The sequence below is a fragment of the Amblyomma americanum genome, chromosome 11 (genome assembly GCF_052857255.1).
Source record: "Amblyomma americanum isolate KBUSLIRL-KWMA chromosome 11, ASM5285725v1, whole genome shotgun sequence".
NCBI lineage: Eukaryota > Metazoa > Arthropoda > Arachnida > Ixodida > Ixodidae > Amblyomma > Amblyomma americanum.
Genome location: NC_135507.1, coordinates 48252178 through 48256789, shown reverse-complemented (window position 1 = coordinate 48256789; position 4612 = coordinate 48252178).

The following is a 4612-nucleotide window of genomic DNA, read 5'->3' as shown; positions in this document are numbered from 1 at the left end:
TACCTCAGAACGTGAGTGTGCGTTTTCCGGATGTGTGTACCAAGTAAATCAAACTGACACGGCGCTAATTAGCGCACAGTTCCATTTTGGCCGTCATTCACGGGCTAAGCGATATATCTGACCACGCATCTACATTGCAACACGAAAAAGTCAGCAGACAGCTCGCAAGGAGCGGCTTACCGTCACGGGTAAGCAGTCACCGACTGCCTTTTCGCGCGTTAAAAAAGACATAGCGGAACAGACATGAGCGGCATTAGTCGAGAACCCGATGGCTTCCACTGCTTAAAATGCCACTTACAAACGAGAATAGGAAGCTTGTCCCTGCGCACATAATCTGTTTGCGAACACATCTCTTCTTATAGTACTTAGAGAGACCAAATGAGTAAAATAATCGTGTCGACTTACCGTAAGTGGGCGATTAAGTTGGATTTCGATGAAAATATAATCAAGGAGAGTACACGCCGACGACACCGACACATCCGAGCCCACAGTTGTTTGCAGCCGGAATGATTTTCCTCCGTCTCGCGGTAAAATGGGTAAACGTGAAAGAGAAAGCCATTTCACGATCGCATCTTCACCGCTTCCACTCTTGCTGTGTGTAGTTTGGTCTGGTATCCAAGACCACACACAGTAATTGGTTTATAAGCTTAAATTCTCAACTCGCGTTTTACAAACCTTATTGTTTTCGCGAAAACAAAAACGAAACATTACTCCACATCCTATCGAATAGTATGTGGCACAGTTTTCAAATAATATATAAGAAGTTGCGGGAGTAACGTCTTCTTTTGCGTGCGTTCGTGTTTAGAAAACTGATATGGACGACATGAGCCAACCTGCCGCGGTGGCTCAGTGGTTAGGGCGCTCGGCTACTGATCCGGAGTTCCCGGGTTCGAACCCGACCACGGCGGCTGCGTTTTTATGGAGGCAAAATGCTATGGCGCCCGTGTGCTGTGCGATGTCAGTGCACGTTAAAGATTCCCAGGTGGTCGAAATTATTCCGGAGCCCTCCACTACGGCACCTCTTCCTTCCTTTGTTCTTTCACTTCCTCCTTCATTCCTTCCTTAAAAGCACGGTTCAGGTGTCCAACGATATATGAGACCGATACTGCGCCATTTCCTTTCCCCAAAAAACCAATATTTGAATATTTTGACGACATCAGCGCGTCATCGCATTCGTAAGAGCTGGTTTATGGGGAAATACGGAAAAATACTGGGTTCGTGATTGTTGCGGCGCAACACTTTTTCACGTGAAGGCAAACTGCAAAGGTATAAATGGCAGATATTGATCGCGCTGTGGCCCATTATCTTTGAGACTTCTAACGATATTTTTAAGAGATGGGCACATCCTTGCATTCTCACAATCGTCTTTCCCCCTTTATTTGCAGAACGCTTTAAAGAGAAATGTAGAATAACTTATGAATTGTTTCTGAACTAAGTGCGTTGGAGAGTAAAGATAGAAAGATTGAATGGAACTGTCTCGAGTCATTCCTTTAAGGGAGACATAACTTCACCAGCGAAAGCGCGAGACACCAGGATAAGAAGAACACAGGACAATGCGTTCATTTGATGTAGTACAGTTTGCGGGCACCCTTACTTCAAGAATTGCTGCCTTTCCTTGGTTTACCAGTTAGCATTAAAATTATTGAATTGTATCCACAATATACGTCACGATAAAATAAAAAGGAGATTCTGAAGGCTTCTAAAACCAATATACAGTAGCGTGTTACATTGTCCCCACAAAATATGTTTCTTTTAATTTCAGAAATAGCTAGGGGCTTATGGGGGCTTAACGTCCGAAAGTGACGCCGTAGTGAAGGGCTCCGGAAATTTTGACCACCTGGGGTTCTTTAACATGCACTGACATCGCGCAGTACATGGGCCTCTAGATTTCGCCTCCATCGAAATTCGACTGCAGCGTCCATAGTCGATCCCGCGTCTTTCGGGTCAGCAGCCGAGAGTCATAATAACTGAGCCACTGCGGCGGCCATTTCCGTATTAGAGTAGGCGGAGGACTCTAGCTACAGTTGCGCCCTCCCTATGCAGTTCCCCCCAGCATGAAGTGCAAAAAAAACATACACATTGTTGTGAACTTAGTCGAAATGCAGCGTATGAATTGCCAGATAAAAAGAATTTTGACTGTTATAGACATTAGACTATCTATAGACTGTAAGGCTGTTATAGATTATAGTGTATCGGTAGTCTATGGACAATTTATAGAAGAAATGAGATTAACGTGGTTATAAAACTTTGGTCCACGAATATATTATAAACTGCCTATAGACGAAAGGAAACCAAGACAGTTAAAGAGTTCAGTCTATATATTGCCTATAGACGCTCTACAGATGAAAGGAAATTAAGGCGGCTATATACTTTAGCCTATAAATAGTCTACAGAATTTCTATAGACGACATCAAATTAAGTCTGCCATAGACTTCAGTCTACAGATAGTCTATAGACCTTCTACAGACAAAGGAAAATTACGTTTCCTACTGACTTTAGTCTAAAGAAGGACCATAGACTTTGTATAGATGAATGTAAATTAAGGCGGTTAGAGACGTTAGTCTACAGACTGCCAATAGACGAACGAAAATTAAGGCTGGTTTAGACTTTAATCTTTAGACCATCTGTAGACAAAAAAAATTAAGGTGGTTATAGACTTTTGTCTGTAGATAGTCTATAGACAAAGGAAAAATTAAGTCTGTTATAGACTTTAGTCTACAGATTGTCGACAGACCGTCTGTACACGAAAGCAAAATAAAGGCGGCTATAGGTTTTAGTATATAGGATATCTATAGACTGTCTATAGACAAAAGAAAATGTTTAAATGGTGACTGTAGTCTACAGAACTCTATAGACCATTTTTATAATGGCGGAAAATCTTTAAAAGCAAGGTTTTATTACGATAGCTTTAAAACTGACTTCAGGAGCAAAATCCGCTTCCGATGTCATGAAAATCGCTGATTATTCAAGAAATGTCATGCTACCTTGTTACGTCAGCACAAACTGCCCGCCGTGGCAGGCGGCAGCCGGGTAATCGTATTGTGAGCATCCTGCCCAGTGCGACAGGTGGCATTCAAATTATTGACTGGTCGAAAAAGGTCACTTGACTTTCTGACTTAACAACCTGACCACCCAGTTGTGAGCAACCTCCTCCTTCTAAATGGGATGCAAACGTCGGGCCCCCTCAAAGCATAACAAATACATGTTATTGCAGCTAGCACTCCGAATACAGCTCTCGATCAACCGACGATTCCAATGGAACTGACGCAACGAAATTGAGGAAGCTGCGAAACATTTTTCAGGGAGCATTATAGAGCACACAACAGGCAAGCACAGAAGAGAGAATAGACACGGGGCAGCTTCTAACTTTCATCTGGCTTAATGTTCAGACACACTAGCAACATATACCGAACCAACAAGGCATGCGCAAAGGCATGCGCAATGCATGCGCAGCAATGAAATTATAGAGCTTTGCTTACAGTAAATTTAGGCTTTTGTATCTTTTTAATGCTGGAAATTTATAAGAATGATGCAATGCGTTTTATGTCGAGAAGTTAGTCATTTGTGCAACTATTATCACTACTCGGACGCAACCACCGTGCAATCCCGTAGAATTATTTGCCAAAAGCATGGCACATCCTTGGGTGCACTGAAAGCTACAGCTGCTAGCAAACAGCTTTTCCAACTTAAAGAGCAGGTGAAGAGGTTTTAGAATTTTTAACGGATTAATCCAGTGCGAATGAACAAAGACATGAAAGAGAACACACAACATATAGGTCAGGCGCTGTTGTGTGTTCTTTCTTGCCCTCATTCCTTCACGCTGGGTTAGTCTCTCGATAGCAGTCAAGCAACTAGGCCAGACCAAAACCATTTCTCTTACTTACTTGGTGTTCTCATTTTCTATGGAATGCCATGGCGCAGTTAATTTCTGCACATTCTGTTGGGACCTTTCATACCCATTGCGTTCGGGTTTTTGTAAGGTGAACTACCTTTAAACTTCTCACTCCTTTTGCAAACTATGCTTTTAAATGTTATCACATTTTGCTTACGTTTATGTTACCACGCTTTCGCGGCCTCCCAAGGTTTGTTTGAACGCACCATCTGAAATCAAAATTGCCAGATAAAAAGAAATTGCGACTGTTATGGAACGTTCTTCTTTCGTCCTTTTCTTGACACGCAGTTTCTGGGGGCACGCTGACTTAGGGCTCTCCGGTCTATCGGCCCTTCCGCAACGTAAAAGTTTGACCAATGTAGTCTAGATCTTATCAGGTCTTGTGTGAATGAGTGACGGTTACGCGCATGGGTTCATCGCTTATATAGCGATGAACCCAGCCGGTAAGCCCACACTATTCCACGAAATGTGGAATTATGCGAGAAAATAAACTTGACAATGTCAGACATACGAGCCATGGCAGGCAGCCCTGACGAGCAGCGGTCTGGAGGACCAAAGCTAGACCAAAGCTTATAAAGCTTTCCGTCTCTGTTACATAGTACTTCCGTGATAAAGCGCAACGTTACGACGAATGTCCGGCAGGCGATCCCTCACCTTGATTTGCTTTTTTTTTGTTTCCCTTCAGTGAGGTGGTGCCCTGTCCGAAAAAAAACGGCTTCT